The sequence below is a fragment of the Protopterus annectens genome, chromosome 8.part0, assembly GCF_019279795.1.
Source record: "Protopterus annectens isolate FY-2018-M chromosome 8.part0, PAN1.0, whole genome shotgun sequence".
Taxonomy (NCBI): domain Eukaryota; kingdom Metazoa; phylum Chordata; order Ceratodontiformes; family Protopteridae; genus Protopterus; species Protopterus annectens.
This window is the reverse complement of record NC_056741.1, coordinates 1,659,689,157-1,659,701,248: the sequence shown is the minus strand read 5'-3', so window position 1 is coordinate 1,659,701,248 and position 12,092 is coordinate 1,659,689,157. Positions and strand designations below refer to the sequence as shown.

The 12,092-nt window shown below is 37.1% G+C and overlaps 1 protein-coding gene across 2 annotated transcripts in view; it reads left to right on the top strand.

Moving 5' to 3' along the window:
* Positions 1–12,092, top strand: part of VSIG2 (V-set and immunoglobulin domain containing 2) — an 879,569-nt gene that overhangs the window by 372,255 nt on the left and 495,222 nt on the right. The window contains exon 1 of one of the 2 annotated variants that reach the window (XM_044081181.1): positions 170–308. The exons of the other annotated variant lie outside the window; for it this stretch is intronic. The gene's annotated coding sequence lies outside the window, so the exon portion shown is untranslated. Of the gene's footprint in view, positions 1–169; positions 309–12,092 lie in introns of those variants that run through there. 2 annotated transcript variants of the gene reach the window in all.

The window sequence follows — 12,092 nt, the reverse complement described above, 5'->3', positions numbered from 1 at the left end:
CATCTATATGAGACTTATCTTAAAAGTATGATATTGAGACAGCACTTACAAAAGTTTATTCAACTAAAAGTGAAATGGTTTGCCTGTTTGTGGAACTGGCTTTGTTGTTGATGATAGACAGTCTGCCGTATGTCCCTTTAAAAATCTCATCTCCTTTTTTTTCTTTAGTGAAGAAAATGGAAGGACAGCAAATAAGGAGATACATGAAAGGGTGTACACACATCCATAGTGTCTGTTTACAATACCTTTGATCTCCCAACAGGAACCTTTGTGTCTGTTAACTCCCCATGATTTTAGATCTTACAAAAGTAAGTATCAGGATACGTTTCTGCCAACGGGACAGCAGTCACTGATTCTCGTCACTCTGGCAACAGTTCAGCAGTGATCGGTAAACAGAAGTGAATGGAAGAAATGTAGCTTAAAAAAATTGACAAAATAATAATGTTGTTGCTAAAAAAATGTGTACAGAAAAGTGTCTTTAAGGCCACATTCATATATCCAAGCTTACTATAACTCACGATGAATGCTACACATTTTCGTATGCGTGTTATTGTTCACACTGTAGTTGTGAGTATATCTTTCATACTAATAATTTCACAAGTGAAATAAACTTTATTCATTAACTCCTCTGTTACGTCATATGCTGTTTAATAATAAAAAGAAACACTGCAACATGTGAAGTAGCTTTTGGTTTCTGTAATTTCAAGACTGTGTTAAATGTTATCTGGCAGTATTACAAGGAAGGTGACACATCTGTTTTTTATTTAATTTAACTAGAGTAGTTTACAATACGAGCTGTTGTATCTCACAGGATGTGTCAGCATCTTTGCAAGACAGTGTTTCAGTGGTGTTTACTTCCATGTAGGACTGAGTTTTTTATCTGAGAAGTAAGACAGCATTCAAAATAGAGAGACAATAAATGGTCTGTTAGAACGTTATAACGATAACTAAATGGATTTTTTTATTTTATTTAACACAAAGAAGCCGTAAAAGATATAAATGAAAAGTTAATCTGAAGCAAAACCACATATATAGGGAAGATACTTAAAAAAAATAAAATGCCCTTTTCACAATCAATACTCTACACCATTGAATATAAGAGAATACAGGGTCTATACATGTCATCGAATGCTCATGTGTTCGAATGACATGATATTGAACCTGGAAGTTCTAAATGCAAGAATTTCGAACGCACAGAACAGCGATTTTATTCCCAGGGAAAAAAATTACTGTTCCGGTACAAAACCAAAAAAACACACGTATACTTCAAACTGTTCCAAATGTGGGGGGCTGTGCCCCCCACCCCCCCTACTTAAATATACCAACTCCGAGATTGCACCACAGTGGAGGAAATAGCAAAGCTGCGAAAACGGCCCACCAATTTTTTTTCCCTGGGAAAAAAAAATTGGGTTCCACGGATTCACTATTTTCTCATTTCAAACTTCCAGGTTCGATATTACAATGTTCAAACACCTACGTGTTCATCGTGATATAGACCCGAGAATGTAAACCAATGCACTGTCATGTGAACTTGCAAGGAAGTGAACACTGTAAATAAATTTAAAGACTAATGGTTCCTACCACATAAATAAAATTATATGTTTTTTTTTTTAAATTATAATAGTAATACTTCTTATAAAGTTAATGGATAGACATTTGCAGCATATATCATGTACAAAGGAACTTATGAAAGGAAGTTTATGAATTCTTAATGACAAAGAAAAAAAATAATTAAATATACATACTTTTTGTCTGTTTAGGTATGAAAACTCACACCTTAGTTGAAACTTTGAGAGATTTGGTGTTTTTTATATTTTTTAGTTCAGTTTTTAGTTTCTTCTTCCTTACGTCAGTTCAGGTATTTTTTTCAGAAGACCTGTTTAAAGTAGAAGATGTAGACCAGTCCATTTCTTCTGGAATTGTGATTATATTATTGTTTTTGATTACTGAAGTTGCTTCTTCAAAGTTGAAAGTTCTCATGTCATTTGAGTAGAAAATTTTGATTTTTGCCATAGACAAGTTGTGCTTTAATTTTATTTTGCTTAAGGAGTTTCAAAAGTGGCCAAATCTTTTTTCTAAGTTCTAATATTCTTAAAGAATAGACATTGCCAAATCTTATTTGGTTTTGTTTGTATGTTAAGGGGTTTTTCCTCCATGCTGATTTAAGTATAAGCTCTTTATCCAAAGATCAGTAGATCTTGGAGGAGCATTAGGTGAGGAAGGTATTGGTTTTCCTATGGCTCTATGTATGAGCTCTCTCTATTCGATTGGATAAACCTTTTTTTAAGTCTAATATTTCAGGTAGCCAAGAATTTAAAACTAAAATGATGAACTCCCCTTCAGTTTTTTCTGGAAGACCAAATATTCTTATATTTGTTCTCCTTTCCCTGTTCTCCAAATCTTCTGTTTTGTTGATTAACCAGTTGTTCTGCTGTAGGAGGAATTCACACCGATTCTCTTCTTCTTTGAGTCCCCCATCTGTGTCATTTAGTGAAGTTTCAATATCCAATATTTTAGTTTGTTGTTGTTGCAGAATTTCCTTAAGAACATCAGTTTGTTTTTGGCAGTTTTCCTTGAGGTTTTCTACATTATCTGTGAATCGGTCCATTTTCAGAGAAAGTTTATATAGAGTGACTGATATTAGTTGAATTTCCTTTTTCAGTGTAGTTTCAGAATGGGAATTCTTTGAGTTATTCATTTCCACACAGTTGAAGTAATCTCCAGGTTGTTTGACATGAAAATCTCAATGAATTTTTTTCACAGTTCGTATTTTTTGAGATTATAAGTTCCTTAATAAGGTTTTTCTATTTTTGTTAAAAAAATGATTATTTTCCTATAATCTAGTATTGTAGTGTGGAGCTCTAAAAAGTTGCTACTACGAGATGGCCATCTAGGCTACGGCTACACACCTTAGAGTTGACTCAGTAGTCAGGGACGTAGGAGCACACATAGATAGTAATCTAGCCTTTGATCATCACATGTCTAGAGTAGTGAGGAAATCATTCTATGTTAAACAACCTATAAACAAAGGTATGGCATCTAAGTCCAAGGAAGTCATTGTTCCACTGTATTTGGCATTCCCCCCTTTGGTATGTACCTAACTAGGCATATACAAGAATTAGGATGTCCACAGAGGTTTCTCACTAAAAGAATATAGGGCATAAGTAATATGCCTTATGCAGACCTCTCCAAGGCCCTATCCCTGTATTTTGTCTCCTACAGGCTTTTAAGGAGAGATCTATGCCTGACATGCAGGTTATTCTCAGACCCTACTCCGATGGACCTCCTGCATATCCACAAAACAAACAGCACCAAAATGACCCATTCTAAAGACTTGAACCTTGCCTGTGATATAAATAGGACCTGCTGGAGAGATAGGTATGTATCCCAGAGACTACCCCATCTATGGAGCAGGCTTTCCATCCATGTGAAGCAGAGTTCCTCCGTAACCCAGTTCAAGTGCAACTTGGGCAATTGGATGGGAAACTGGAAATTCATCCCTGGTTTGGCACCTATGTCTCTAATAGACACAGTCAACCTGTAAAAGGTTCATCTCTCTGACCCTAGCTTGTAAATGTTTAATTTCCCAAGCCCCTACTTACATTTATCAAGGATATCAGAACTTGTCAGAGATTTGGGATGCATGGCTAGGTTTAAAAAGGCCCTTGTGGTCATTAGCCTAGTAAACACCTATGAACCTAAAAGCCTTGGAATGCTTTAGATAAGGAATCTTTTGCAGAAGGGTGATTATAAGCAGGCTTAAGTGAAATCTTTCATTCCTCTAGTATTGTCTCCAGTCTGAAGCAGGGAGAGCAAGCCAAACCTAGAGGCCATGGATGGTAAGGGAAAGCTAGCAGAAAGCTGATGGTGCCTTGCTCAGAGATTAATGTAATGTTTGCCTTGTTTTGATCTTGTTTAAGCTTCACTGGTTTAGCCTTCTGCTTTCACTTCTCATCAGAAATAACATCATCTAGACATTTAGTATAGATGGAGCCATACATTGTTTCATCAGAAATAGTAACTTTTTCCAAAATCTCTGTAGACAGCATGTCAAAAAAGTTGCTGTTTTTACCATTCTTTAGTATTATTAGCAATTACGCCGCGGTGGTGCAGCGGTTAGCATTGTCGCCTCACAGCAAGTGGTTCTCCCGTTCGATTCTCTGCTGGAGCACCTTCTGTGTGGAGTCTGCATGTCCTCCCCACAGTCAAGTGACATTAAAGACATGTAGGTAGGTGCGAGCATGAATGGGCATTCCTTCCTTGAAGGTTGGGCATCGGGCTGTCAACACAGCACAGTAAAAATCCACTGCCAATCATGAGCGGACAGGAGTTCCGCTGTGGCAACCCCTAACTGGGAAAAGCTGAAAGTCTTTATCCAGCTGGTGATTGTTTCATGGGTTAATGCTCCAAACACACTATTTTAACAAAGGTCAGGTCTGACAGGAGCTCATATGACAGTACCATCATTAACAGCACCTTTAACTTGCGTAGCATTTTAGTTCATGGCTTTATAGTTTCTAGATTTCTCCTCCCTCCATTAGATAAGAGCTATTGCTTGATGACAGAACAACCTACAGGTGTATACCTCACATCGTTTGGCTGCTTGGTGATGTGAGAGCACCACAAGTGTAGTGTTATCCTCAGTGACTACATGACTAAGCCTTCACCTCTTTCCAGAATCTGACATCTACACCTGCAGTGCTAGGACTATTGGCTATCTCTTGGATTCGTCTCTTATAAATACCTTGATTATTATATTGTCCATATAACTTAAAAACATAAGCTGACATGTTAGTATGTGATTTTAAAACTTTTGGAAATGGACAACTCTTCAGTAAAGAGGCAGCAAAGATGTAAAACTCGGAAAAGATGCATGAAATGTGCAGATCTTTCAGTAATGATAAAGCTGTGTACATCAAAATGGCACTGATTTGCAGACACACACACACACACACACACACACACACACACACACACACACACACACACATATACCACGCACACACATGCGCGCGTGCACACACTCACACACACACACACACACACACACACACACACACACACACACACACACACACACACAAATCCCTGCAAATATACATACACATACACACACACACACACACACGCGCGCGCGCGCTTGTGCACACATGCATACGTGCACCATATAAGCACACACACTCATGCACAAACATACATACTCATACACGCACACACACAGAGACACACACACACACACACACACACACACACACACACACACACACACACACACACACACACACACACACACACACACACACACACACACACACACACACACACACACACACACACATACTTACACATGGTTCTAGTCAAAAGATGCACTACCTTACTTGTAATGATATATGAAGATTTGTTTTAGAAAGAGAAAACACACTCTTTTTCGATCTGAAGCTTCTAAACTGCATGAAATCCTGAGCTATGACTAGTGTATTCTACTCTTCATTAGGACTTCAGGCTTGATGGACTTTAAACAGAGCTGAAAGCAGTAAATGATCTTTGAATGCACACCTGAAGAAAAAGAATATAGCCTGCTTTCCAGTCACTGATTTTGTATTCTTATACTATGATAGTAATCAACAGTTATCAACAGGACTAGGATGATTTAACTCTATTTATAGTGTTTCTCTTTACTATTCATCCTATTTTAGCTAACTTGTTTCATTATTTCAGTGCAATGACAACAGTCAACCTCTCTCTCTTGCTGTCTGTTTACCAGGGTTTAGTGCCTATTATGCTTTTAGCCTCTTAGATAAATGCTGGGGAGCACCTACATTTGTTAGAAACACCATTACTTCACATTAAATTATGCACGACCCTAACTTGGAGCTCCTGGAGATCCAAGTCACCCTAAACAAATCCAGCTATTACTTCATTGCTAGCTACACATCCCCATCAATGCCACCCAAAGATCATAGAAATTACTTCAACACCATCGAGGCATTAAATATCAAATCAAATACATTTTTATTAGGGGGCTTCTATTATTCAAGCATTGATTGGCACACTTATACTCTAAAAATGGCTATGGTCAGAGTTTTGTAGACTTAATTAATATCTGTGCACTACAGCAAATTATAAAAGTACTCACTTGAGGGTCTAATATCCTTGACCTTGTCCTTACAACCTATCCCCTCCTGCACCTCCACATCCCAGCTAACATCTCCTCATCCCTGTTAAATCTGACTATAAATCAGTGATCTTCACTGTCAGGCCTAGTGGTACCACCCAACCATGAAATAAGACCACATTTAAGGACTTCTTAAAGGCAAACCTACTTCAGCTTGGAGAAGACCTATGAGAAATCTAGTAACCCCTTGCAAATGGACCCAGCTGACAGGGCTGCAGCATTCACCTCTGCCCTCTAGTAGCACTTGAAAAGTTGCATAGAAAAGTCATTACCCATCTGCCCCAAATGTACTGGAAACTTCAGAACTCCCGTATTAATAAACTGTATAAAAAAGAAGGAAAATAATGAAAAGTTGCAGTAAATCTCCGTATCTGTTCTGAAGACTACGCTGAAACATGTTAGTAAGGAGCTTAAAGACACTGTTAGCAAATGTAAAGCGACATATGAAGTTAAGGCTTCTATAAATTCCAAAGAAAACTACAAATCTTTCTTCAGTTATGGCAGAAAATTAAGGAATAATGTCCAGAAATGTACTGAGCGCATCCATAGTAATATCACCCATTCTGACCTCAAGGATATAGGTAATATATTAGAAGACAAATTTAATGCCAACTTTATTCCCCACCCCCATTGTTGCCCCCATACTACCTGAAAATTTAGTTTCTTCTGAAATCACTTTGGAACAAGTCTTAGAATCCCTGTCAAAGGCTAAAAGTAATACTTTCATGGAACCATACAACATACCAGGCTACATTCTCATTAGTGCCAAGTATGTACTGTTTGAGCCCCTACTTAAACTTTTTACTATTAAACTTCTGACCTCAGCCTATCTATAGGATTTGTTCCTGATGCACAGAGAACAGGCACTGTGACTCCCCTGCATAAGGGGGGGGGCCCATCTACAGAGCCAGTTAATTATAGGCCCATCAGCCTCACTAGCCTTATATGCAAAGCCGTGAAAATCATTTATGCAGACATAGGTAACTAGACCCATTCAGTTTGGTTTTGTGAGGAGAAGATCCTGTCTTCTGAAGGTAGCAATCTTCCTTCAAAAGGTTACAAGTGCTGTGGACAGTAGTCATTCTGTACACGGTGTTTATCTTGACCTGGCTAAAGCATTTGATACAAATTAGTCAAGTTTAATGTAAATCCCTATATTGTCCACTGGACTGAAAACAGATCCAGAGTGGTGAAAGTTGCTAGTTCCCTGTCTGAATGTAAAACTGTAACTAATGGAATGTCACAGGGATCGGTTCTAGGCCTTCTCCTGTTTGGTATTTATTGTGCAGATGTCCAAGCCAATATCCCAGAAATGTGGTTGACCAAGTTTGCTGATCACTGTAAACTGGAACCAGTTATCTGTTCATCCACTTATGGAAACCAGTTCTAACCAGGGCTAGAATATGCACACATCCAGTGCATCAAAACTGTCTCTGACTAAGTGAAAAAAGTGCAGCACATTAGCATTTGGCAGAAAAATTGCTCCCACCTCATATGTTATGAATGGCACTCCTCCTCAGACAAATATGGTCATAATAGACCTAGGTACTTATGTAGATAACTCTTTCTCTCATTCAACCATTATGCTTCCACCATAGTTCTGGCCCAGTTGATTGCCAAGGGACTATCTTCAAGATCCAGAAATGTTATCCTACCACTATACCCTTCCCTTATTAGACCCGTCATTCAATACAGTGCTCTCTTTGGTATGTACATCTCCAAGCACATTGTTCAGTTGGAAAGGCCCAAAAGATTTCTAAACAAGAAAATTAAAGATCTTAAATCTTTCAGCTACCCTGATAGATTAGCTGGCCTCTCCTTATACTCAATAACCTACTTGTTGCTGTTAGATTATCTATGTCTTGTTTTTTTTTTGAGCCATGCAAGACAGTCCTAATTGACCTAATATTTCTTTGCAAAGCCAATAGCTCTATAAATGCCTGCACTAAGGACCCAAATTTACAAATAAACAAGACATACTAGAAATGTAGGTTCCTAACTCAACGTATTCCTAGCCTATGGAATAAGTTACCACTATAGGTCAAAGAAAGTGCTGTTTTGTCTACCTTTAAAGCTAGTCTTCATGACAGGATGAGTAGATACACGTTTACACCATGGTTATTCTGCACACCCCTGGTTGATCTCAAAGCTTGCAAAGGGTCTACTTAAAGGTATATATGGCTAGGCATATTATGGTCCCCATAATTGCTTGCCTGGTATGATCCTATGTAGTGTATTCTTCAAATGCAAAAGCTCATGGCTGATGGTTTACATAGCTACCCACTTTAGTAATGCATGCTAACCATAACTATAACCCTGGCCTTGACCCTAACCCTAATGTGCTTCTTAACTTTAAAAAGTCCTTCCCATAAGACTACCACTATTGAAACAAATTTGAGCTGAATGTGGTTGGATTATGATTAGTCATCAGAAAAGGAAATTTGTTTCCTTTTTCAATGTGCTGAGTGTCAATTTGTGTTTTTTAAAATAGAATGACATGTCGTGGTACATATTTTGTTTGTCAGCCATTCATTATGTAACTGCCCTTAGATATCAAATGCACAAAACAAAATTTTGTAACTACTGCTGCTACATGGTTGTTATAAGAGAGGGAAATACTGACCCAAGTTCCAAGATTCCTGATCATATTTTAATTTTGGAAGGAGGATATTGCCTATGCTATACAGTGAAGGAGAGAGAGAGAATGCTATTTGTTTTCACATTTAATTTTAGTCCTTTTTATCTATACCATGTGTACTAAAAGAATTAGTTCCTGCTGTAACAAATGGGTATCAGAGGGAGAGCTGAAAGTAATACCCAGTTTGCAGTAGTTAACCTAAGGTGCTGATTCTTGGTCTAGAGATTGGAGAGTAACATGCCATAAAGGAGGAACCTTGGTACTCAGCCCTGGGGCACACACACCTAGTTATCTCCATACTATTCACTGCAGGTGCCTGACACCTTAAAAATATAGCTTATATTTCTTAGCTAGCTGGTAATCCACCTCACCATGTATATTAAGATCTCAGTAACATTATAGAACCTCTAAATAAAAAAGCCCTGCTAAGTATAGTTCCTAAGAAAGTAAAATGCATTTTAGTCATTGCTGTATTGAAATCGGATTATTACAGGACTTTAAATTAAACTCAAGTCCTGCATGCAAAACTGCACCTCCTTCTTCTCCTCCATTTCTTAAGAAATTCCTGTAAACTACCTCTGTAATGTTGGCAGTAACAATAATAAATGGTATACCTCCAAATGCTAGGCTTTACAATGTATAGAAGTTACTGAATGAGTTAATGATCACATTTACTACTCTTTCTCCATTGCCAAGGTTACACAGTATTGCTACTTGCTTATTGATAGAAATTAAAATTTGCAACTCAGACTTCTATAAAGGAGCAATACCATCTCAGATTCAGCTTCCTGTTGGATACCAGTTCAGCTGATGAGGGGTAATGGTACCTAACACTCAAGGCCATTCCACACAATCTGCAACCATTAAAAGTAATCCTAGAACAAGTTACCATATAGCAAATCTTATCACACTTTGTAAACAAAGAAATAATAATAGTTACAAGAATATGAAACTTTTAAGTCACCAAAAAACAAGCAAATAGAGCTATGTCACTCAGTAACTTATATCAGCTTGTCCAAGAGATTACTAGACCAAAACTGACAACCAGAATAGGTTTTATTGGATGTCCTTCTCTATCAGAATAGTTTTCTTTAGTAGTTTTACTCCTTGACCTGAGTGACCACTCATCATTCATTACTGTTTGCTCTCTCAAAATTATTAAACAACACACAGAATTAACTCTGATAAGACATATGTACAAATCAATATAATTCAACCTTTTTTCAGTGCAAGCAGCAATAAACTGCTCGGTTTGCAGATTTTGTAAAAAGAGACTTGAAAAAAATCAGCCAAGTTCTCCTGCTATGGTTTATCTCCAAATATAACTTTTCCATGTAATTTTAGGGAAGACAGACTTGATCAGATATTAGTTCCTTTATGAGAGGATATTCACAAGTTTTAGAAATGAGCCATTTTTTCTTTTCTGTTCAGCAATGATTTAGTATTTTTTCTCCCAAGCCTTAGCAAAACCATTTATGCTGCTACAGTCCTTATTTTGAATTGAGATAAAACACATAAACAAGTATAAATGACTTTGGAACAGGACTTCAGTACTCTCTGCAACTGGCTACATGCATACAGCCAATTTTTAACTCTTAAAAGAGATGTAATGCTCTTTGGAACACCAGAATGTCTATCTAGTTACAAAAATGAGGTGATTAAAAAGTCGAGTTCACTCAAGTCTCTTTACTTGCAAAACAAACATCTTTGTGTGTGATTTGAACCACACCTTTTCTTACTTTTCCATGCATAAACAATAATGGGCAAAGTGTTAAAGTGATATTAATTTTCTAGCTATGTTATGTTTTATGAAGAGAAGCTATAAATGTGATAGCAGTCAGCCAAAGTAGGACATGCACTACTAATCATCTTTTTAAACGTTTTACATAACATAACCTTATTAAATGATCAGCAAATAAAAGCTGATTTGTTTTCATGTCTACTTGAAAAGAATATGGCTGACAAACTGCATCAAATGGTAATTGGCTACTAATAACAGCAAGATCCACCCTCTCATTAAACTTGTTAACATGCAAATTACTGAAAATCAACTACTGACTCCCTAGGAGTAAACTATAAGACAGAGGCATTGCTTACTCTCTATGGAACCAAGAAAGTTCACTGCAAGTCCTACCTTCACTTAATTATTGGGGAGCAATCTTTCTCCAGATTCACCCTACTAGTTGGAACATTAATCCTCAAACTATTGTAAGCACATAAGAATGCTCTTATTTAGAAATCTCCTCAAGGATCATCAAACAGAAACCTACAAATACACCTTCTTCTTCTTCTTCTCAGTCTAGGCTGACATTTCTTTATATAGTAATGCAGTTATCAACTGTATTGTTAAGTGCTTTAGACTTCCATATTGGAAGATCATCCCTGGCACCAATTATTTACTGTAGAATACTATTCCATGGCAGCAGTTGTTTACTGAATAAGGCATCAGTACAAATCCACTGCTGTATGCTTTTTAATCATTTTGTATATATTTTGACCTAACTTTTTTCCCTTAGACTCTCCTAATTGTAACTTGTTCAGTGACATTCATTTGCATCAGACTGTTCTAACTGTAACTTGTTCAGTGATGTCCATTTGCATGTGTATTGTATAGTTTGCTATTATCATTTGTTATAATGCTTATCCTTCAAAATCTGTTATCCTGCACTTATTTATGACTGTCTCTTGACTTGGACAATAAATGGAAGAGTTCTATAGACCAGTTTACTAATCTGTTTAACAAATATATGTAAATAAAAAATAGACCATTATTGATAAGCCATACAGGCACCTGAAACTCAAGATCTGTGTTTCTGAGCCTTAAGTTTTGGTATATTTCAGTTTAATTCAGTCTTTGAGTTAAAATCTGCTTTGTTTAATCAGAGTGTTGTGACTTCTGGAGATCCACTGTAGTTTGATTTAAATGCATGCAGTTTGATTTAGACGTACCACAGTTTGATTTAGATACACAGTGGTTCGATATAAGATACACAATGGTGTGAACTAGATACAACATAGTTTGAATCAGAGATTCTGCATTTTGATTTAGATAACACCTTGGCTTGGTTTAACGTACACCATACTTTGCTTTAAATATAGTGCAGTCTGATTTCAATACACCAAAATCAGATTTAGATGCACAGCAGTGTGAATCATATTATACATTGCAGTTCAGATACACTGTAGATTTATTTAGGTGCAGTGCAGTTTGATGTCCGTGGTTGAGTTAGGTACAGAGGATGGTTCATGCAACAAAAACATTGTAACCCCTTAATGTGT